This window comes from Cherax quadricarinatus, chromosome 18, assembly GCF_038502225.1.
Source record: "Cherax quadricarinatus isolate ZL_2023a chromosome 18, ASM3850222v1, whole genome shotgun sequence".
Lineage (NCBI taxonomy): Eukaryota > Metazoa > Arthropoda > Malacostraca > Decapoda > Parastacidae > Cherax > Cherax quadricarinatus.
Genome location: NC_091309.1, coordinates 36612412 through 36636964, shown reverse-complemented (window position 1 = coordinate 36636964; position 24553 = coordinate 36612412). Strand labels below are relative to the sequence as shown.

Sequence of the window (24553 nt, the reverse complement as noted above, 5' to 3'; positions counted from 1 at the left end):
GTTTTGATGGCTGAACTAGGTACAAAGGTAATGAACTCACAAGTTACAAAGGTAATGAATACTGTAAGAATGGTTACTTACGTTTATACATGGCTACAAATGAGCAATTCACACTTCTACTAAACGACACCTCATTATACATGACACGACACTATATATAGCCCCCCACTATAAACAACACACCGCTATACTCTCTATAGTCTGTACCATACACCCCCCTCAAGGAAGGTTCCTTGATGTTTGTGAGGGGCTCTTGATTTAGGGAATTGGATCTGTGCTCCAGTTCCCCGAATTAAGCCTGAATGCCTTCCACATCCCCCCCCCCAGGCGCTGTATAATCCTCCGGGTTTAACGCGTCCCCCTTGATTATAATAATAATAATAATAATAATAATAATAATGTACCATACACCAGTGGTGGATCGTCAAAAAATAGAATGGGGGGGGGGGCTGCGTGACGGCAAGACTCATAGAATAGCATAATAAACGTTATTAAAGCAATAATTTTTAAATTTAAACTAAATTTAATAATAATAAGCGTTCACATATACGTATTCGTAGAGGTGGTCACAGTCCTGCTGCTGGAGATGTGGCTAGCTGAGGTGATCTGACAACTATTTGATAATAAAATTCGAGCATCGATTTTTTGATGTCGCAAAATGGTTTATAACTTTTTCATTAAAAGCTTTTCATTTCTGCGTTTCACTATCAGAATCTTGTATGCTGAATCAATTTGAGCTGCAATGTTCACTTTACCCCGCATTAACAATTAATTACATGCTTGGTTGACTGTTCATGTTTCATTATTTTTTGTGGTAAATGCGTCAAGTCAGTCACACCACTTTTAGACCATGAAGAGTCTCCACCAAATAGTAATCATGGAAAACAATAAAGCGTTCTTTTCGTCACAGCCACAAAGTCATTCACTTTCCTGGTAAACACTGACATTAAACTGGAGTGTATATTCTTTGCTCATGCTTGTACTTTTTGGTAGAATGGATAAAACTGGTGTTTGTTGTCCTCTTTCTTTTATATTTACTTTTTCACTTAAAATCAACTGCAAAAATTTAATACTTTAAATATTTAACCGAGTTTACTCTAGTTTCCACTGCCATCTTTTATCAAAGGGTAATTAAATTTAACGCTATTGATTATTATTATAATCATGGTGTGGAAAATTGCATTTATCTGAATGTAACTCATTATATACATAACAGAAAATGATAACAAAGATAATTATTATTTATCAGAGTTACATAGACAAGTAGGAATTTGGGACACCTAGGTCGCAAAAATGTCCCCCTTCGATACCTACAACTGTCATATCCACAAGTTCCTCTGCACCTATTAATTAAATGAAATATACATACACCAGGAATACTGGTAAATATATAAATTTGTGGACTGTATATTAAAATAATAAATGGTTATATATATACACAATTACATAACAGAAGGAAAATATATCTTAATATCACTCACCAATTTGACTGGATATTAAGTTGTATCATACTCAGAAAAACCTCACTAACTAAATTTATGAAAACACTGGCCAGAATTATACACAAATCTAGAGAGCTTATCTGAGGTTCATGGAGCTGTCTTGTCCAGTCGTCTGATATCTCAAGTTATGCAGGAATGCACATCCAACAATTTCGCCTCCTATTTGAGAGGTGTCAATTCAATTTTAACCTCTAGAGCACGAAAAATTCTTCCCATTATATTAACGTTGTATCCAATTCAAAACCAAGATGGCGAGTCCCCTCTGCGCAGACGCAGGCTTTCCGTTTTCTATGACATAAATAGTATTTAATACAGTATGGCCATCTATTTACATATAAATAATGAATTTCTGGAAAATATATACAGTATTTTCCACACATGGGGAAGCGCTAAACCCGTAGAATTATACAGTGCATGGGGGGGGGGAATGGAAGGTATTCAGGCTCAATTCAGGGAACTGGAGCACAGATCCAATTCCCTAGATCAAGAACCCCTCACCAGCATCAAGGAACCTCCCTTGAGGGGTTAACGCTATTGAAAAGAATTTAAACAGCCACCAACACCAATACTGGCCATGTATTGCAACGTGCATAGTCACAGCATAAACAGACCGATTGCAACTGTGTGCTGCATTGAATGCAGCTCCTCGCTGCCAGATGTAATGCCAGTAATACTATAGTACCGGATCAAACATATTTTTAATATTTTTTTTATCTCGTTTCAACAACAAAAAGTAAAAATTCGCTTATAAATACATTGAAAACAACATACAACAGATTTTTCCTGTAATATATTTGTCAGTTGCAAATAATTTTAGCGTAAAGTTAATGAAGTCGTATATTAGGCAGTGAGTATCAGGGGGGACTGCAGCTCTGCAGCTCCTATAGACGAGCTGCCACTGCCATACACACAAGGTAAACAAACACTCTGTCATCGAAACGAGTCTGCAAGGTGTGTGTGCATGTTTGGGGAAGGGGGGGGATTAACACATACAGTCCTACCCTTCTTCCATGTTGACCACCTCACCTCACTGCCTCCTCCAACCCTTAGATGACCGTTATGTATCCTCCCTCACTGGCACTCACTTCATATACACACTACTCTCCTTGATTCTAATGGAAGAAATGAAATGCAGGGTCTTCGTGAGCTGCAGGTATTCACACACCAGCCTGTTCATGATAATCCTGGTAGGTATTCTTGATTGGAAGATATTATGCCAAAAACCACAGAGAGATGCCCACAGCCTCTCTCTGGCAGAGATATATATATATATATTATGGAAAATTTTGTAGGGGTGATTACCTGTACGTACCTCAACATTACATGCATACAAGTAATCTCATTGGGAGACAACCATCTTGTTTACCGTAGTCACCCCGTTAGACATGTGAGAAAACTTAACCACCCCTGGTCACGGCAGGTGGTTCCTTCGACCCTCACAATCTTATCCATATCTATCCGAGACCAGTATAAATTGGATAGCACCCACAAGTACGGCGCTACTAATTAATTGTGGACTGTATAGATTATATTAGTTTAACTGAATGAAGGGGGGGGGGGGGTAGGTTACACTTGGATATATCCATCAAGGAAAAAAACACTTGTACATAATCCCACCACTTACCAGATATTCTTTGGTGGTCACTTGATGTAGCTGGATCACCCATAACCCATCCAATTACAGCATACCTAACTGGCAGGATGGATAATGAGAACCTTCAAAACTAGGGAGGCCAAGCCCATGATGACACTCTTCAGGTCACTTGTTCTATCTAGGCTGGAATATTGCTGCACTCTAACAGCACCTTTCAAGGCAGGTGAAATTGCCGACCTAGAAAATGTACAGATAACTTTCACGGCGTGCATAACGGAGATAAAACACCTCAATTACTGGGAGCGCTTGAGGTTTCTAAACCTGTATTCCCTGGAATGCAGGAGGGAGAGATACATGATTATATACACCTGGAAAATCCTAGAGGGACTAGTACCGAACTTGCACACGAAAATCACTCACTACGAAAGCAAAAGACTTGGCAGACGATGCACCATCCCCCCAATGAAAAGCAGGGGTGTCACTAGCACGTTAAGAGACCATACAATAAGTGTCAGGGGCCCGAGACTGTTCAACTGCCTCCCAGCACACATAAGGGGGATTACCAACAGACCCCTGGAAGTCTTCAAGCTGGCACTGGACAAGCACCTAAAGTCAGTTCCTGATCAGCCGGGCTGTGGCTCGTACGTTGGTTTGCGTGCAGCCAGCAGCAACAGCCTGGTTGATCAGGCGCTGATCCACCAGGAGGCCTGGTCACAGACCGGGCCGCAGGGGCGTTGACCCCCGAAACTCTCTCCAGGTAAACTCCAGGTAAACTCCAGGCCAGTATCAGTCTGCTATAACTAGAAAGGTTACTTAGCTGTGGGTGATTGATGCTCCTTATTTCCTCCATTCACCATCTCATTTCGATGTCCTGCTACACTGACACGGTTCTTATTCTAGCAGGACGAGGTATCCGTTGGTTTGTCCTGGTTTAGAAGTCATGACTCCATAAAAACTTCACTATCCTCGAGACAGGAACAACGAGGTAAACATGTGCACACACACTCTGGGAATGGCAGCTCATATCGCTTCAACGATTCCTTAACTTAGTGTTATTATCACTGATTACATTACAATTCACAAGACGATTTAATGTCTCATAATTATTATCCACATTAGAGGTCACTCCATTAAGATCTGAGACCGATGAGTGAGGATTAACTCACGGGTATTTCCCCTGGACACACACCATGGCCGTGCACCAGTCACCCCCGGTTGAACCATTATTCACTAATTTTACCACCCTTTTACGGTGGTCCCGTAAATCACGTTCCCTCACTCTTCACCAGGAACAGTTACAACACTTCCTATTATGAAGTGAGGCCTATATTAATCCTTAGGCCGCCGTGAACGCCAATTTCATGGTCCCATGTTTTCACAGCCTCCTCACTCCATTCAAAACACTCCCGCCTCTCACTGCCCTGCCTCGACCTCTCCCCCTGCACATCCGCGCAGGCGCAGGGCGAACCCGGTTGGTTTTATTCAAAATACAATTTAGAACAACAGTAATGCATTAATCATGTATATTTACATTATAAAAATATATACAGTATAATTATGGGAATTTATTTCCCACATATATGTTATGTATATACAATTTATTGTAACCATGGATGAGTGGTATTTAATCAATAACACTGTAACTAGCTGAGGACTCGAACCCATGTCATTTTGGCCCAACTCATGGAGAGCGAAAAATCACAGGACCACCAAATCCTACAAGAATCAAGCCCCCAGCAGAGCTAGGTGTTGTACCTTGATCCGAGGACATACAGTGATGTGGGTGCCTCTGAGCTAATTTCATTCTACTCCCCGCTTGGTTTACTAGCCTCCATGAGCAGTATATATATTATTGTAACCACAGACAAGTGGTATTTAATCAGTAACAACACTGCATCTAGCCGAGGACTCGAACCCATGTCAGTGGTTACAATAATATATGTACTGCTCGTGGAGGCTAGTACACCAAACAGGGAGTAGAATGAAATTAGCTCAGAGACACTCACACTACCATATTTCCTCAGATGAAGGTAAAATACCTAGCTCTGCTGGGTGCTTGATTCTTGTAGGATTTGGTGGTCCTGTGTGTTAGAGCGTCGTGACTTTTGCTCACCATGAGGCGGGCCAGAACAACATGGGTTTGAGTCCTCGGCTAGTCACAGTATTGTTATTGATTAAATACCACTCGTTTGTGGTTACAATTCAAATTCAAATTCAAATTCAAAGTTTATTCTCTATAAGGATTACAATGCTGAGTTTACAGAATTTGGTTATTGTGTGGTTTACTGTAAACCACACAATAACCAAATTTTACTACATGTAAACCGTTTACATGTAGTGAAATAATAATTACAGAGTGTACCACTAGAACACCTAGCATGGCTAGGCATTTCGGGCAGACTTAGATTAAATCTTAAGTTTAAAATATTACAAAATTATGAGGTAAGTTGGTATTATGGCTAAGTGACTAAATACTAGTTTGTGAGTTTAGCAATGTGAGTGCTTTTGTTTTGGCACTATACATAGTTTCAGTATTGGAGTATCACAGGCCAACTTATGACTAGTTAAGATTCATTATTTTAAGATTGAGATTGATATTTCTGTTTATGGTCAAATGGGTGAGTGAGTGTAAGTGTGAACCACCAGGTGGTATTCATGTAATTAGTTGACAGGGTGCATCAGGGAGATAAGATGTTTTCTGATGGTAGTTTTGAAGGTGATGAATGTGTCTGCAGTTCTAGAGTTTTCAGGTAGGGTGTTTCAGATTTTAGGGCTTTTGACATACATTGAATTTTTGTAAAGGTTTAGTCGGACACGGGGAATGTCATAGAGATGTTTGTGTCTGGTGTTGTGCCTGTGGGTTCTGTCACAACTATCAAGAAAGCATTTCAGGTCAAGGTTAATATTGGAATTTAAGGTCCTGTAGATGTAGATTGCACAGTAGTAAGTGTGGATGTACTGAACAGGGAGTAAGTTTAGATCTATGAAGAGTGGGGGGGGGGGTGTTGCCAGGGATGGGATTTAGTGATTATTCTTACTGCGGCTTTTTGTTGGGTTATTATTGGCTTTAGGTGTGTTGCTGCAGTTGATCCCCAAGCACAGATAGCATAGGTGAGGTATGTGTGGAAAATTTTTTGATTTTCCGAGGCTATAGTGCCTGATGGGTGTTTGATGTGTCTATATGGGTCAAAAATGTATTTGAAAATAAGAGTAGAACCAAGAGTTCCCTTTGCGCATGCGCGGATGTGCGGGGGGGAGGGCGCGTATTGTTTTGAATGGTGGTGAGGAAGCTGAGAAAACATGGAACCACGAAATTGACGTTCACGGTGGCCTAAGGATTAATATAGGCCTCATTTCATAATAAGAAGTGTCGTAATTGTTCCTGGTGGAGAGTGAGGGAACGGGATTTACGGGACCACAGTAATAGAGTGGTAAAAGTGTGATAAGAGAAGGAGCGGGTGACTGACGCGCCACAATGGACTGTGTCCTGGGGAAAATTACCCTTGGATTAATCATCACTCATCGGTCTCAGATCTTAATGGAGTGACCTCTAGTTTGTATAATAGTTATGAGACGTTAAATCGGCTTGTGAATTGTAATGTAATTAATGATAATAACGCTAAGTTAAGAGAATATGTGAAGTGAAATAAGTCGTTTGCTCCGAGTGAACACGCTAGACCTCGTTGTTAACGAGACGAGGAAAGGGAAACTCCTTGAGTCACGACGTCTAAAGCAGGACAAACCAGCGGATACCTCGTCCTGCTGGAATGAGAATCGTGTCGGTGTAGCAGGACATCGAAAATGAGATGGTGAATCAAGAAATGAGGAATATCAATCACCCACAGTTAAGTAACCCTTCTAGTTATAGCAACCTTAGACTGGCCAGTAGTGGTATGTTATAATTAGATAGGTTACGAGTGATCCAGCTACATCAAGTGACCACCAGAGAACATCTGGTAAGTAGTGGGATTATGTACAAATGTTTTCCTTGACGGATGTATCCATGTGTGTCCTACCCCCCCCCCTTCATTCAGTTAAACTAATATAATCTATACAGTCCACAATTAATTAGTAGCACCGTACTTGTGGGTGCTACCCAATCCATACTGGTCTCGGATAGATATGGATAAGATTGTGAGGTCGAGGGGACCACTTGGTGCGACCAGGGGTGGTTAAGTTTTCTCACATGTCTACACGGGGTGACTGCGGTAAACAATATGATTGTCTCCCAATGAGATTACTGGTATGTATATAATGTTGAGGTACATACAGGTAAGCACCCTAGAAAATTTTCCATATCTGCCCGTTGGTCCTTCGAGAACGGATGCAATCAGTGAAAAAATTAATTGAATTAATTACTTAATAATTAAGTGACTGATTGAAGGAAGTGGGTGTAGGGTGCACAAGTTTAATCGATCGTGTGATGGATGACAATTAGCCCAATTAATTGCTAGCACATGTGTGGCTAGGATATATACAAGAGTAAAGTGCAAGAATTACTCTTATAAGGCGCCTACTTAAGTTGTATAATCAGTGATTAATAATTCTCTAACCATGACTGGATCTAATGGAGTTAATGTGGCTGACAAGTCCGTGAATTTTAGAGTAATGAAAGCATCATTACAGGCTATTAAAAGCCATGTGACGAAGGCATTTGATTTAGTGAATCAAAGAACCGTGAACCCTAATGAATTAAAGTTATATTTAGATGCTTTAGAGAGTAGATTTGATTGGTACAAATTGTGGTTTAAAGACTGTGAAAGAGATCTGCTAGAGAATTGTGCAGATGGAATGGAAATGAATGTTTTAATTAATCAACATTACGAATTGGAAGAAAAACTGTCTTGTAAAAGTAAGGCTTTGAATAAATTAAAGGGTGTAAGCCAGGCAGTTGATCAACCTATTAATGCAAAGGGTGGGTTTGCCAAAACCTCCATAGTACGGTCTGGAGGAAATCAGACTAGGTCGGCAGGAATTAATTGTTCAATTGCAGACCAGCCAGCCAAACAGTTCTAAGGATATAACACATAATGACGCTGAAGTATCTGTCAAGTCTCAAAAGGGAAAATTAATCCCAGTGGTAATAATCATAGTTAAGAGTTAAATAGGCACATATCAAGTCAGGAATCAGTAATAGTGGTTCCTCACATCAAGGTAAGAGGAATAAGTACCTCGGTAAGTGTAACCCGGTTAATAAGAGGTCAGGCAAGGAAAAGAGAGACTGCCTCTTCTGCCAGGGTACTCATTTCACTAAAAATTGTAATGCCTGTAATTCATGGGACATTAAAGTGGAAAGAATGAAAGAACTTGACAGATTTATCAGATGTCTAGACAATCATAATGTAAAGGATTGTCATACCAAATTGAACAGTTGCTATCAATGCAACAAGGGAAAGCACCATACAGTTATGTGCAGGGTTGTATGTGATTCTTATAATAATGGTGACAATAATGATAATGTTAATAACCCTGACACTACAGTGACTGATGTAAAGGTTGCAGCTAATGGCAATAATGATGGCCTAGCTGAGGTAGCCTTGACGGTGTTGGATGTAAAAATTCAGGATAAAGGGCATAAATCCAAAACCATACGGCGTCACTCTCCTCAACACTGGTACGGGCCATGTAATATATGGCAGACTACCGCCTAGTAATAATGACTAGAGGAAGTAGTGAATACGGTCACGGTGTCTTACTCATGAAAGGTCAACCCAGTACAAGTATTCTTCTATCGAGAATGATGTTGAACCAGTCTAATTTGTGGGAGCTGGACAGCATAGGGATTAATGTAAATGAGGAAAGTCCAAATGATTCCTTTACTCAGGAACAATACCTGAAGGATGTTAAATGTGAATCTGGACATTACTGGGTGCGACTTCCGTGGAAGCTTGACCGTCCAGAATTACCTACTAATTATAGGATGGCGTATGGACAGTTAAAGGACCCAGCTCTGCGAACTGAGCAAGACACCAAAATTGTTGACTGCTTATAATGATATAATTAATAAGCAGTTAAATAATAAATTGTTCTTACTTCAGGCGACGATAAATGCACACCTTAAATGCACAGGCGGTCCACTGAGCGAAGTAATTGGGTAAATAATCTTATGTGGACAATTTCCGGGTGTGACGTCAACTGAAGAGGAACTAATGAGGATATGTGAAGGGGTTAATGAAATAATGAAGAAATGTGCTGGGACTGACTTGGGATACTGAGAGACTTGTTATTGTTAAAGTCTCAAAATTCCAGTATGCCCAATAAATTAATCCAGGGAGCATAGGCTTATGCCCCTGAGAGAATGGAACACTAATTAGTCCATTTTGAGGGATCAATAAATACAGATGGCCATGGAGTTGGTGCCTATATGCAGTAATGTGCTGGGGCTGACTTGGGATACTGAGAGACTTGTTATTGTTAAAGTCTCAAAATTCCAGTATGCCCAATAAATTAATCCAGGGAGCATAGGCTTATGCCCCTGAGAGAATGGAACACTAATTAGTCCATTTTGAGGGTTCAATAAATATGGATGGCCATGGAGTTGGTGCCTATATGCAGTAATGTGCTGGGGCTGACTTGGGATACTGAGAGACTTGTTATTGTTAAAGTCTCAAAATTCCAGTATGCCCAATAAATTAATCCAGGGAGCATAGGCTTATGCCCCTGAGAGAATGGAACACTAATTAGTCCATTTTGAGGGTTCAATAAATATGGATGGCCATGGAGTTGGTGCCTATATGCAGTAATGTGCTGGGGCTGACTTGGGATACTGAGAGACTTGTTATTGTTAAAGTCTCAAAATTCCAGTATGCCCAATAAATTAATCCAGGGAGCATAGGCTTATGCCCCTGAGAGAATGGAACACTAATTAGTCCATTTTGAGGGTTCAATAAATATGGGTGGCCAGTGAAGATGGGAAAATTGTACTCCACATTATGTAAGTCGTCTAGCAACGACCTCCGCCCGGCCGCAGTGTGGAAAATTTTTTGATTTTCCGAGGCTATAGTGCCTGATGGGTGTTTGATGTGTCTATATGGGTCAAAAATGTATTTGAAAATAAGAGTAGAACCAAGAGTTCCCTTTGCGCATGCGCGGATGTGCGGGGGGGAGGGCGCGTATTGTTTTGAATGGTGGTGAGGAAGCTGAGAAAACATGGAACCACGAAATTGACGTTCACGGTGGCCTAAGGATTAATATAGGCCTCATTTCATAATAAGAAGTGTCGTAATTGTTCCTGGTGGAGAGTGAGGGAACGGGATTTACGGGACCACAGTAATAGAGTGGTAAAAGTGTGATAAGAGAAGGAGCGGGTGACTGACGCGCCACAATGGACTGTGTCCTGGGGAAAATTACCCTTGGATTAATCATCACTCATCGGTCTCAGATCTTAATGGAGTGACCTCTAGTTTGTATAATAGTTATGAGACGTTAAATCGGCTTGTGAATTGTAATGTAATTAATGATAATAACGCTAAGTTAAGAGAATATGTGAAGTGAAATAAGTCGTTTGCTCCGAGTGAACACGCTAGACCTCGTTGTTAACGAGACGAGGAAAGGGAAACTCCTTGAGTCACGACGTCTAAAGCAGGACAAACCAGCGGATACCTCGTCCTGCTGGAATGAGAATCGTGTCGGTGTAGCAGGACATCGAAAATGAGATGGTGAATCAAGAAATGAGGAATATCAATCACCCACAGTTAAGTAACCCTTCTAGTTATAGCAACCTTAGACTGGCCAGTAGTGGTATGTTATAATTAGATAGGTTACGAGTGATCCAGCTACATCAAGTGACCACCAGAGAACATCTGGTAAGTAGTGGGATTATGTACAAATGTTTTCCTTGACGGATGTATCCATGTGTGTCCTACCCCCCCCCCCCCCCTTCATTCAGTTAAACTAATATAATCTATACAGTCCACAATTAATTAGTAGCACCGTACTTGTGGGTGCTACCCAATCCATACTGGTCTCGGATAGATATGGATAAGATTGTGAGGTCGAGGGGACCACTTGGTGCGACCAGGGGTGGTTAAGTTTTCTCACATGTCTACACGGGGTGACTGCGGTAAACAATATGATTGTCTCCCAATGAGATTACTGGTATGTATATAATGTTGAGGTACATACAGGTAAGCACCCTAGAAAATTTTCCATAGTATGGATATATAAGTGAATAGTATAGTGTGAGAAGGGCAGTTTACGGCACGTAGTATCGTATCTTGGAGAGGATCCCAACCTTTTGGATACTTTTTTGGTTATGTGTTGGATATGGGTGCTGAAATTCAGGTTGTTGTCGAGGTATAGGCCTAGGAATTTGCCCTCATTATGTCTGGCAATTAGAGTGTTGTCGATCTTAATGTTAATTTGCGCAACACCTGCTCTGCTACCAAACATAATGTAGTAGGTTTTGTCAGTGTTAAGCGTAAGTTTATTGGCTGTCATCCAAGTCGATATTTTGATCAGCTCCTCGTTAACAATGGTGTTGAGGGTGGCAAGATTAGGGTGAGAGATGACGTAAGTCGTGTCGTCAGCAAAGAGAATGGGGTTCAGGTGTTGAGATAAGTTTGGAAGATCATTGATGTATATGAGGAAGAGCAGGGGACCAAGGACACTTCCCTGCGGAACTCCAGTATCAAGTGGCTGTGTTGCTGATGCTGTGGCTTTAATGGTGACATACTGATACCTATTAGTAAGGTAAGATTTGAAATATGCAAGCGCATGGCCTCTTATACCATAATGGTGTAGTTTGTGAAGTAGGATGCCGTGGTCTACTGTGTCAAAAGCTTTTCTTAGGTCAATAAAAATTCCTAGTGGATATTCCTTATTTTCCAATGCTGTGTAAAGCAGATCTGGCATTTTTATGATTGCATCGTTAGTGCTTTTATTTTTCCTGAATCCAAATTGGCATGAGTTGAGTATGTTTTGTGACGTTATAAATGAATATAGTCTCCTGTGCACGAGTTTCTCAAAGATTTTGGATAGCAATGGTAAGTTTGATATTGGTCTATAGTTGTTTAAATCTGTAGTTAGTTAGTTAGTTTAATATGTTTATTATGCACCCCATACCCATCCTGTGGGCGGTAGTCAAAAGATTACAGAGGTACATAATTGGTCCAGGGACTGGACTCCAAAGTTTTGATAGCTGAGCAAGTTACAGAGGCAATGAACTCACAATTTACAAAGGTAATGAACTCACAATTTACAAAGGTAATGAACTCACAATTTACAAAGGTAATGAACTCCAGGTAAGTCTGGTCACAATCATGACAAGTTACAAAGGTATTTACAGATTACAGAGGTACGTAATGGGTCCAGGGACTGGGCCCCCAAAGTTTTGATAGCTGAACTAGGCACAAAGGTAATGAGCTCACAAGTTACAAAGGTAATGAATTCTGTAGAATGGTTACTTACGTTTATACTTTGGCTACAATCATGAACAAATTATAGAGTAATGAGCAATTCACACTTCCACACCCGGTCACAACTGTAATGAGTTATTGGTGCAAATATTGATTGTTGAGTCACACACACCACACACACACATACACACACACACACACACACACACACACACACACACACACACACACACACACACACACACACACACACACACACACACACACACACACACACACACACTTTAGTTTAATATCTTTATGCACCCCATACCCATCCTGTGGGCGGTAGTCAAAAGATTACAAAGGTACATAATGGGTCACCACCTTTATGTATTGGTGTAACCCTTGCCGTCTTGAGTAGTTTCGGGAAGGTGCTAGCTTCTAGTGACTTTCGGGAAGGTGCTAGCTTCTAGTGACTTGTTAAAAAGTAATGAGATAGCATGCGAGAGGACATGGGCCACTCTCTTGTACAATAATGGTGGGACATGGGACAGATTCCCTGAGTTATTTTTAAGTGACTTTATAATCTCGGTGACTTCCGTGGGCTCAGTTGGTGCAAGATAAAAGGAATTTGGGAAATTCCCATCTAGGTAGTCCCCGGCATGGGCATTGGTACGTGGGATTTTATTGGCAAGATTAGATCCTATGGTTGAGAAGAAGTCATTTATCTTGTTAGCTGTGTCAATGGGATGCAGTGGTGCTTCATTAAGTTTAGTTAGGACAATATTCTTGTTTTTTTTGAGTTTGTGGGTCCCTAGAATCTGAGAGAGTGTTTTCCAGGTCTTTTTATATCTCCTGTTGTATCAATGAATCTACTGGAGTAGTATAGTTGTTTGGCTTTCTTTATTACTTTGGTGAGGAGTGATGAATAGTGTTTAAGTATATCTTTGTGTATTAAGCCCTGTCTATATTGCTTTTCATATTGGTGTTTCTTATCAATGGATTTCAGAATGGTGCTGGTTACCCATGGGCAACCAAGCCGTTTGTTTGTGATCTGTTTCATTTTTATAGGACAATGTTTGTTGTATAGTCTAAGTAATTTGTTAAGAAAAATGTCTGTCCAGTCATCAATACCATTGGCCTTGGAGAATTCTGTAGGCCAGTCAACAGTCTCTAGGTCAGCTGTGAACTTCCTTATTGAGGCCTCATCATGGAGTCTAAATGAAACTTTGTTGTATTCAAGTGGTGGTTTACTAATGTTTGTCAAGAGGAAGGTAGGTTAGTGGTCTGTAGTGCTATCTGTGATTATCCCTGATTTAAGGGGGGGGGGGGTTAGTATATTGGTCCATATGTGGTCTATTATGCTTGCACTTGTCTCAGTGAGCCTGGTTGGTTCAGTTATTGTTGGTATGAGAAGTGTGTTGTTCATATTGTTGATGAAATCAGTCACAGGCTGATCATCTAGTATGCCAAGGTTGATGTTGAAGTCTCCAGCTAAGAGAAGGTGGTGCTTATTTATTTGTCTGTTTGTTATTAGTGCCTTTAATTTCTCACTGAAATTTGGGATGTTTGTGTGGGGTATCTGGTAAATGGCACCGATTGTTATAGGCGTCTTAAGGTTTTTTACATTAAAATTAGCAAAAATGTATTCTTCATATTCATCACTAAAGCAATTAGTGCTAATACAAGATAATTGGTTACAGTAATAGATTGCAGTACCACCCCCAACTTGGTTTGGTCTGCAGTTGTGGATTGCTGTGTATCCTGGTAGTGGGTAGATATCAATTGTGTCCTGCTTAAGCCAGGTCTCAGGTCTCAGTAAGAATAGTGCAGGAGAAGGGTGTCTTTAGTGACTCAAGGAGTGCCAGGAGGTCATCATAGTGTTTGCTTAAGGACCTGATGTTGTAGTTAAGAACTGATAGACTTTGAGCAGTGTTCAGGATAGTGCTGGCTTGTGATGCTGTGTAATAAAGGCAGTTACTTTCCAATAAGTTTTGATTGTGTGTTAGATTATGGAGGTTTAGATCAGGGTCAACGTGATCAATCATCTTTTAGGTTTAAATAGTGGTTGTTTATATCCTGAGTTGTGTGTTGAGCTCTCGTACTGATATGTGTAGTGGTGGGAAGTTTGGACAAGTATATAGCTATAGCATTTTGGTCATATAGAGTATAGTCACTAATACACATAATGGAGTTGGTGTTGTCTATGTGTTGTGCTGGAATGAGCTAAAGTACAACTAGGTATAACTAATAATATAATAATACAAATTGAAAATAGCACAAGACTCTCACTTGTAATTGCACTAAGGTCTAATATAATAACTTTGGTATAGTCTATGTATTGAGCTAGAATGAGCTATAGTACAACTAGGTTTAGTCTAATAATATAAAAATACAAATTAAAAATAGCACCAGACTCTCACTAGTAATTGCACTATGGTCTAATATAATGAATTTGGTATTGACTATGTATTGAGCTAGAATGAGCTATTGTACAACTAGGTTTAGTCTAATAATATAAAAATACAAATTAAAAATAGCACCAGACTCTCACTAGTAATTGCACTATGGTCTAATATAATGAATTTGGTATTGACTATGTATTGAGCTAGAATGAGCTATAGTACAACTGAGTTTAATCTAATGATATAAAAAAAGCACAAGACTCTCAGTTGTAATTCACTAAGGTGTTATATAAGTTGTTTACAAGAATTAGAGTATAACTAGATTTAAATTGACAAGATAAAGTACACAAGTTAAGGTTGCAAAAAAATAAAAAAAGTAGAAAAAAAAATATATGAGGTAGTTGGTACTAGTTATCAAAAGATAGTTAAGGGCCTTGAACAATAATATAATTGAAATATACACTAATTGCACACACAATATAGTCACTAAGATATGAAAACAATCTTAGAGTAGGACTTATAATATAAACTTATAATATATATATATGCTGCTCATGAGGCTAGTACATCAAATGGAGAATATAATGAAATTTGCTCAAAGGCACCCACACCACTGTATGCCCTCGGATGACGGTAAAACACCTAGCTCTGCTGGGTGTGTCATTCTTGTAGGATTGTGTGGTCTCTTTGGTTAGAGTGTCATGTTTGATTTTCACTCACATTGGCACACTAACTGAAGGCAGGGCAGCTAAGGAGCACTCAGGCTAGAGAGACGCTTGGACGCGTTCGGGACGAATGATGTAAGTCGAGTTTTTGTTCGTACGTTGGGGGACATTTTTTACGTTAAAGCGCTTCGTAAGTTGATTTTATCGTAATTTGAGGCCTTCACAAGTCGGGGGTTCACTGTATACTTAAAAATCATTTCATCTCTCAGTAATAACCATACCCACACTATGCTAATCTCTAACCAGTTTTGAAGCAACTCTCCGAAATATTTTATTAGCCCTTATCTATTAAACTATTATTTCATGCCTAAAAATGTGTTTGTATCATAAATTGTACTACCTTATATTAATAATAGAGTAAAATATTGAGTATTTGAAATTTACCACTCTTTACCTGTAGTCCTTAGGTATTAGTTTAAGTGTGCCTGAATTGCCCTGGCATGATAATGGCTTTATTTGTACCAATCAAATTATTAAATGTAAACACACATTGTAACTCAAGTCCCAATATGCCTCAGTTTTTAGCAAGCTGCTAACCAGACTGAGAGTCGAAGATCAAAATGAATTTTTTATGAGAGAGCCACAGAATTTGGTTAACACAAGCCTATCTGATGTTATCCTGACGCCAAATGACTTCGAACAGGCGATAAATGACATGCCCATGCACTCTGCCCCAGGGCCAGACTCATGGAACTCCGTGTTCATCAAGAACAGTTACTAAAAACAACAGACATAGCCCCACTCCACAAAGGGGGCAGTAAAGCAATAGCAAAGAACTACAGACCGATAGCACTAACATCCCATATCATAAAAACTTTGAAAGGGTCCTAAGAAGCAAGATCACCACCCATCTAGAAACCCATCAATTACACAACCCAGGGCAACATGGGTTTAGAACAGGTCGCTCCTGTCTGTCTCAACTATTGGATCACTACAACAAGGTCCTAGATGCACTAGAAGACAAAAAGAATGCAGATGTAATATATACAGACTTTGCAAAAGCCTTCGACAAGTGTGACCATGGCGTAATAGCACACAAAATGCGTGCTAAAGAAATAACAGGAAAAGTTGGTCGATGGATCTATAATTTCCTCACTAACAGAACACAGAGAGTAGTAGTCAACAGAGTAGTCCGAGGCAGCTACGGTGAAAAGCTCTGTTCCACAAGGCACAGTACTCGCTCCCATCTTGTTCCTCATCCTCATATCTGACATAGACAAGGATGTCAGCCACAGCACTGTGTCTTCCTTTGCAGATGACACCCAAATCTGCATGACAGTGTCTTCCATTGCAGACACTGCAAGGCTCCAGGCAGACATCAACCAAATCTTTCAGTGGGCTGCAGAAAACAATATGAAGTTCAACAATGAGAAATTTCAATTACTCAGATATGGTAAACACGAGGAAATTAAATCTTCATCAGAGTACAAAACAAATTCTGGCCACAAAATAGAGCGAAACACCAACGTCAAAGACCTGGGAGTGATCATGTCGGAGGATCTCACCTTCAAGGACCATAACATTGTATTAATCGCATCTGCTAGAAAAATGACAGGATGGATAATGAGAACCTTCAAAACTAGGGATGCCAAGCCCATGATGACACTCTTCAGGTCACTTGTTCTATCTAGGCTGGAATATTTCTGCACACTAACAGCACCTTTCAAGGCAGGTGAAATTGCTGACCTAGAAAATGTACAGAGAACCTTCACGGCGTGCATAACGGAGATAAAACACCTCAATTACTGGGAGTGCTTGAGGTTCCTGAACCTGTATTCCCTGGAATGCAGGTGGGAGAGATACATGATTATATACACCTGGAAAATCCTAGAGGGACTAGTACCGAACTTGCACACAAAAATCACTCACTACGAAAACAAAAGACTTGGCAGACGATGCAACATCCCCCCAATGAAAAGCAGGGGTGTCACTAGCACGTTAAGAGACCATACAATAAGTGTCAGGGGCCCAAGACTGTTCAACTGCCTCCCAGCATACATAAGGGGGATTACCAACAGACCCTGGCAGTCTTCAAGCTGGCACTGGACAAGCACCTAAAGTCGGTACCAGACCAGCTGGGCTGTGGCTCGTACGTTGGTTTGCGTGCAGCCAGCAGTAACAGCCTGGTTGATCAGGCTGTGATCCACCAGGAGGCCTGGTCACAGACCGGGCCGCGGGGGCGTTGACCCCCGGAACTTTCTCCAGGTAAACTCCAGGTTTGCAAAGAAATAAACTTTTTTTTTTTTTTTTTTTTTTTAATAAATATTCCTAGTTGGATGAATCTTGTTAAGGCAGCATGAACCAGTGGATAGCACAATGGCCTGTTTGTTTTAGGGCTCATTTGCTATGGGTTTGAGCCCCACCCATTCTGTGATTTATTATTGTATTCATGTAGTGATCAGTGCTGTATGACCCTGATGGTTTAGTGCTTAGTTTTAATTATAATAATAATTCATGTAGTGAGCTGAGCAGTGGCAGCAAAACAATGTGGCAAACTTTAACAGCACTATGTTCCCATTTGTGCCATGTTCCCAAAACGTGGCACAGTTGTATTTACCTCACCTTCCTTGATGCTGAAGTATGGAATTCCAGACAGGAGACATTCAGGTGTATTTCACTTTTGGGTTCTCTCAAGGGTGCCTTGATGCTGGTGAGGGGGCTTCAACTCTATCTCCTGTTACCCAAGAACTGTATGACCCCAAAAGATTGAGCACCTACCCTTGATTATAATCTACTACCAGGTGTAACATTTAGAAAAAGTGTATTTATTGATGAATATTTCATAGCTAAGTGAAGAGGATAGTAATGAAAAAGAATACACTTGTACAAATTTATTACTAACATTCTAATATTTGTACACAAATCTTACAGTATAGACAGCAACACAAGCTTATTCCATTTTCAAATCTGTATCTAGACTGAATGGTATGCCCAAAGTCTTGCTCATGTACTTGCTAACATTAAAATCTCTTCATATATGTCCCAGTGACCTGTTTTTTTGATTGATGGTAAGAGTTATGCTAACAAAAAACAAGTCTCCTAAAAAGGTTTGTGCATACCAATTAGCATGCAGCAACCATTACAAATAAGAGTACAAGGTCAGGAATGGAGATTGTCTTAGACGGTGAGCAGAAATGGCACGCTAAATATGAATCTATATTCTCTTATTTTGAATAACAGGAATAAAGTTACCTTGTTGCATGTTGCTACTTGACATATAATCTTAGCTATTGTTTGAGGTTAGGTTGCAGGCATTGCTGTATATGCAAATTCGTAATTGTTTACACAAAGATTGCTAAAGCTCTGTAAGGGTATTCTTTAATTTTTTTCTCAAACAATCACTAAAAATCTAGTCATGGAATTCAGTTGCATAATAAAAGAGAATCAAGTAAATATATTTTCTTTAGGTGTTATATTCCCTACTGGTGATTACACACTTGTTTATGAATATATACAAGGAAATACATAGTGATTAATACTCTTACATACACATCAGCACTGAAACTAGCACTGGGCCATTGTTTTTAGGTAGGTCTGAGCAGGCTGTGAACAGAGGGGTTGTTGCCAGTAGAAGGCAATCCAAGTAAAGGTAATGTGAAAGAAGTTATTAAAAGTTAAGAATTTTGTTATTTGTTAAGCACTTTCAACTGTAGTGCTCTTGAAATGTAGTATGTTTCATGGAATGGAAACGGCTTGACTTCAGAGGGTGAAATTTTGCTTTGTTACTGTTTTATAATCCATATGCTTTTTATGCTAATAGTATTACTCAGAAAATTGCCCTGTTTATTATCATCTTTGTCTCCAAATACAGTACTCAGAAGTACAGTACTTATCCAAAAGGATTAAAAAAGTGGTTTAAAGTAAAAAATTAATGAAAATAAAATGGAAAAGTAGTAAAAAATATATTAATTACCTGAAATGCAATAAGTAATGAGAAGTAACTCAACAAGTGTAAAGTGCATTGGTTAGACTTGGTTACTTTTGGAAGTGGTATCATTGTTAAGCATCTTATCTTTAGGTGCATTTATTCAGCAATTTGTAGTTTATCAATTAAATAACAGAAAATTATAATTAAAGTAAATGTATTACTGTATTCTCATTTGTTTCTTTGAATTTCTCAGTTTTCCTCTTTTATTTTGCTAGCAGAAACAAATTCTAAGTAGGTTACAAACTTGTAAAATTTTCAGACAACTCTCACTGGTGTATCTGCAGTCATTAATACTAAAGGTGTGCAGAGCTAATCAGCAGTTGAAAATGCCTAAGCAAGTGTCATTAGCATGATGCCGTAAAACAAGGTGATCGAGATATTGGTTCACAAGCAAATCCCCAAACAGCAATTTTGAAATGCAAGGAAAAATCAACATAAAAATACTCAAATTTTTGTTCTATCAGATTTACTGTGATCCATCAAAACTTTACAGATATTTAAGATTAATATGACATTTACATGATACTGAAACCCACAATAAAATCTGTTGTGGATTTAAAAGATTTAGTAATGTATAATACTCTATAAGAAAAATACACAAACTGCAATTCAGTATGGTATATTTATGTTTCTCAACAACTTAATACTTTCTATAAAAACAATTTGAGATACAGTACTTAGAAGTTATTTATTTACACAAAACAGTAGTTTTCAAATAAAATCTTTATAATGAGATTGAGATGTTATTCTGTACCATTTAACATTTCTGAAAATAATTTTGTTGTGGTTGGTTACACCTGAAATTCTTATCCCTCATATATAATCATTTCTTAACAAAATAAACATATCACAGTGTTCAGTTAGATACAAGAAGCGAAAACAGAATGAACTGTCACAATATCCACTATGTACAATGTTAGAAAGTTTCAAATTAAGAATAAGATAAAACGGAAAATGTAAATTTCTGATTAGTAATCATCATAATATAACCACTGGAAAAGGTTACATGTTATATTCACCGCCTGCCATTATTTTGTTTGAAAGCCACACTCACTCACATTCTTGTCTTTATACAAGCTTTTGTATACAAAATGTTAAATTATATTTTACCTTACTACCATTGCTATGTGAATTTCATTAATATAATTCTTAAATCAAAATATAGCCTTTTCTTGCAATTAAAATTTAACACCGATTCACAACTGCTAAAAGAATCCAGGTTTGATTTAAATTCTTACAGACATGGTATAAACCAATGAAAATTAATCATGTAAGACATGATTGATTTATGAAAGAATTTGCCATAATTTCATAAGGAAAACATCAAGCAAAATAAATCTCTACAAAAAAAAAAAGTGATAACTTCATGTAAACCATTAAGGAAAACTATCATTTTTTTTTTTACCTTATCCTTGGTGGCTCTATTAGGGTTTGATTTATTTTATACATACTGTACTGAGAATGTAAAACACCCCCATGAAATGTTAATATAGTGTAAAATAATAAACATGTGGGAATGTTTGAAAGCTTAATACTTGATAAAGATCTAGTTTTATATTAGATCAGTACCATAAAATGACTAGCTGATTACTCTGGCTAAGGCTGGCAAAATAAGTAATTAGCAAAAAACAAGTAAAAATTGTCTTTTTTGGAGGTGACAATGAAGATGTAAAGTGTCTGGTTTAAATTATTATCCTGTTATATTCATGGGAAAGCATTAAACCCACAGGGGTCTTACAGTGCCTGGGTAATGGGAGGTAATCAGGTTTGATCTAAGGGAAGGAATAGCTCCAATTCTTTGGATCAAGAGCCCTTCACTAGCATCGAGGCATCCCCTTGAATGGTAAAATGATTACAACAATCATCACTCTTCATGCAACCCATAAGGCTCATTAATAGCTGCTCTTGTTCTTTGCAGATTACAGGATTTATGAACTAACATTGATGTTCAATATAAAAACCTGTTTTAACACATCCATTTGCTGAATTGTAATGAGCAATATGTATATCAATGATTTTAATAATCTAGTTCACTATTATACTGAACTACTGTACATTCAGATATTTCTATATCAGTCATTAAGATATTAGTATAAATATTAACCTGAACATCACTATATCTATTCTGGATATAATATACTAAATTTGAATAGACCCGCTTGGGATTATAAAATAGTGTATGGCCACGTGGAATAGAAAATCTAGGAAAGAAAGGGTTTATAACTATCAATAAATAATTTTCAAAAAAGAAGAAAATGTGTTACTTAGGATTATCGCTGTCAGTAAATAAAATTGTTCACTTGGTGGAATACATGTAATTTTCAATTTAAAATAACTAAGAAATCAGCTTCTGAAGATGTTATGATGCACATCCCAAAGCAAAAGTACTGCTGTCATGTGCTGAGATACAATCTAAAAATACTGTATCTACTTTCAAATTTGCTATACAACAAGCTCATGCTAATAAAAAAAACAGTAGAAATTCATCTGATACATGTGCAATACCTCAACTCCATTGCTTACAGTATATACCAGGGGTTATGCTAGTTATTTCTATTAACACTTTTGCATGTATTTAAAATTGTAACAAAAATTATTTTACTTTTTCTAAATACAGTACAGTATTATATATTTTTGTATTTTTAATACCAATTAAATATCAACTTTGAACTAAAAAGACTTTGTTAGACTCGTGTCCTGCAATTTATCATTGCTGAATTTGTTACATTAGCTATAAAGTTCTTACTTGATCTGTCATCTTCCAAAATGCAACTCATTTTGTTCAGTCTAAATTTAGTTATTCCTGCTAAATGTTTTTGTTACAGCTTATTCTATCCTTACTTTTCTATTTTTTTTTTTTGTTACAGTTTCTCTTATGCTTATAATCTTAAAATTAAATTTATTCTGGAGTATATTCTTCAAGTGTACACTTTTTAGATCTACCATTCACTCTCAGTCATCTTCCTTTAAGGAATCTGCCACTGGATCCATTATAATAATAATAACAATAACAATAATAATAATAATAATAAAAATAATAATAATATAATCAAGTTAAGCACCAGACCTGCAGGGATCACACAGTGCTAATCATCCCTAATAACAAAAACTTTTACTCAGTATTCTGCAACTGATCCAAGCTCTTACAGCAAGCCCCATATTTCCACAACCATTCTCACTGAAAAGTATGTTTCAAAGACTGTATAAATTTTATTGCAGTACAGTATACTACTTGCCATACTTCCTTGTCCAGTACAGTACATACATATATGATATACATGTATTAGATATTAACCATTATGTACTTGCATTTACTACTACAGTTTTTTTTATATTTTATTTTTATTATCACACTGGCCGATTCCCACCAAGGCAGGGTGGCCCGAAAAAGAAAAACTTTCACCATCATTCACTCCATCACTGTCTTGCCAGAAGGGTGCTTTACACTACAGTTTTTAAACTGCAACATTAACACCCCTCCTTCAGAGTGCAGGCACTGTACTTCCCATCTCCAGGACTCAAGTCCGGCCTGCCGGTTTCCCTGAACCCCTTCATAAATGTTACCCTGCTCACACTCCAACAGAACGTCAAGTATTAAAAACCATTTGTCTCCATTCACTCCTATCAAACACGCTCACGCATGCCTGCTGGAAGTAAGCATGCGTGAGCGTGTTTGATAGTATTTGATAGTATTTGTAAATACATATAAGTATATATTTACAAAAACTAATTTTACAGTAGTGTTTCACAGTTCATTTCTTCATCAAACATCTGTAAGTATAAGCTGTTTACAGTTAGTAGATTTGTTTTCACCAATTCTTAGTGTTCAGTTATTTCAAATGAAACTTAGACATCACTTTCGTCTGTCTAGATCATAATTAAATCACTTGGGAATTGATAATGCTCCAGGATGAACTGAAACATCTAGCTTGCAGTTTCAGTTTGGATACTTGTAATATTTTTCATTTTCCTTCTTCAAAATGCAAGATTTTCAATATACAGTATAAACTGTTTTATTCATTTATTTCTTTGCACGTGTGTCTTTGCCTACTTAATCTTGTGCATGCACAAAAAACTAATAATTAATTTTTACCTACATTCCTAATTATTATAATCAAAACCTAATTTCCTAAACATTTTGGTACAATAATATACTTCCTTGTTAAGTTACAAAGTTTCACAGTACTGTATTTCATAAAATTCTGTATTATAAAAACAAGGTAAATCCATGATGGTTATTCAACATTACATGAAGATAGTGGCTAGCATTAATTGTTCATAGGGCATTGTAAAAGTGCTATGAGCGAGAATAAAAACAGAATGAGGAACTCAAAGGGTGCAGGTGTCATCAAAACAACATTGATTAAATATACATTAATATGGGTTTAGAGTTCCTCCGTAATATAAGATATTAATGGCGGGACTTTCAAAGACGAGGACAGAGTTAAGCCTAACAGGACACTAGAAGAGCAGTTGAAAATGACTGCATACTCCGAGATAAACAAGACAATCTATCAAAATGTGTTTGACTGTCAAGATGATCTATCACCCTTGGTAGGTGAGTCTGGCATTATCAGTGCATAGTTCAGAAAAGTAGTATTTCTTACAATTGGCAACAGCAAAGTGAAAATGGCCAAAACTTCAATGTCATTTGATAAAATAATAACCTTAATGGTCATAATTTCAGAACATTATTGGTTGGTAAATGCATATGTATGCAATAGTAAAATGGCCATCTTTAATTAAAATTTAAAAAATTGAAGAGGAGGCTAAGGAAATGGATAAGCATTAGCCAATATTGTATTTAGCAGTAACTGGAGCCACGTCATGAAGGACATGTATGTGGTAGATTGTAGGAACCACAAGTAAAGAAATGGAAGTAAAAGTGAGCTGTAAAGTAGGTGGAGGAAAAAAAAAAAGAAAGGTAGATGAGCTAAAGTGAGAGTAGGTGGTGTGATGCATCTTTAGTCCATGGAATGAAGATATATGGAGCGATCAACAGGGAAGTTTTTTGGAAATTGGTTAACTGATAAGAGGCAGCTTGTGGTTGGGGCAGAAAAT

General features: G+C 38.1%; 1 long non-coding RNA gene across 1 annotated transcript; it reads left to right on the top strand.

Annotated features, from left to right (window-relative positions):
- The first annotated feature begins 13775 nt into the window (after positions 1–13775).
- Positions 13776–19839, top strand: LOC138852887 (uncharacterized). Its single transcript, XR_011392160.1, has 2 exons — positions 13776–13938; positions 19752–19839. It is a non-coding gene; the product is annotated as an uncharacterized lncRNA (long non-coding RNA).
- The last annotated feature ends 4714 nt before the right edge of the window (positions 19840–24553 follow it).